The sequence below is a fragment of the Canis lupus genome, chromosome 6, assembly GCF_048164855.1.
Source record: "Canis lupus baileyi chromosome 6, mCanLup2.hap1, whole genome shotgun sequence".
NCBI classification, from domain to species: domain Eukaryota; kingdom Metazoa; phylum Chordata; class Mammalia; order Carnivora; family Canidae; genus Canis; species Canis lupus.
In genome coordinates, this window is record NC_132843.1 from 78,664,334 (window position 1) to 78,665,578 (window position 1,245).

Sequence of the window (1,245 nt, forward strand, 5' to 3'; positions counted from 1 at the left end):
CGCCTGGGGGGCTCAGCGGTTGAGCATCTGCCTTCGGCTCAGTGCGTGATCCCGGGGTCCTGGGATCGAGTCCCACGACGGGCTCCCCGCAGGGAGGGGAGCCTATGTCTCTGCTTCTCTCTATATATCTCTGACTATATAAATTTAAAAAAATAAGAGAACAGTTGTTGCCACGTTGAACATGGGTGGCCTCCCTTCTTGTAAAATTTCATCCAAAGATATTTACATTTTGACTTTATTGTTTGCATCACTAAAAATGATGCTACAAAGACTCCAAACTCAGTTTGCCCAGAATGAAACCACCACTGTCTTCCGCCAGTGTTCCTATCACAGAGGATGCCCGCCCCCCATCACGCAGCTCCAAAAACCAAAACCAAGGGTGTGTGTGGGGGGGGTCATTCCTCTTCTCTTTTCTAATCCATTACCAAGCTTTGTGGATGTCACTTTCTAAGTATCCGCAGAGTCTGCTCACTTCACCCCACATCCGCCGTCACACCCTGGTTAGAGCTGCCTTGTATCTTACCTGGGGCCCCGCGATGGCCCCACATCCACATTGGGTCCTTCCTCAAACCCATCTTCCATGTTGCAGCAAGAGGATTATGTGAAACTCAATTCATGCCACCGTCTCCCCACTGAAGACATTTAAATTCTTCTTATTGACCTTGAGATAAACAACAAACTCTTTTCCAACAAAATCCTTGTCTACCATTTTGAAAATTTATTTCTCCTTTTATTTCCATCAGTGCCATTTGCCTTTCCTTACTAGAACTTTAAACTTGTTGGCCGTTTCTGCCCTTGGAGGTCATGACAAGGTTAATAATGTTACAAAACCAGGACACACATCACTTCTAAAGGTCACGACATTAAGACTCTAGTCTGGATTTCTTTTTTTTTTTTAATTTAAAATCAATTCATTGACATATAGTGTATTATTAGTTTCAGAGGTAGAGTTTAGTGATTCATCAGTTGCACATAACACCCAGTGCCCACTACATCACGCACCCTCCTTAATGCCCATCACCCAGCTACCATATCCCCCCACTCCACTCCCCTCCAGGGACCCTCAGTTTGTTTCCTATGGTTAAGGGTCTCTTATGGTTTGTTTCCCTTTCTGATTTCATCTATTTTTTCCCTCCTTTCCCCAGGTTCATCTGTTTTGTTTCTTAAATTCCACATATGAGCGAGATCATATGGTTTTTGTCTTTCTCTGACTGACTTGTTTCGCTTAGCAAAATACCCTCTAGT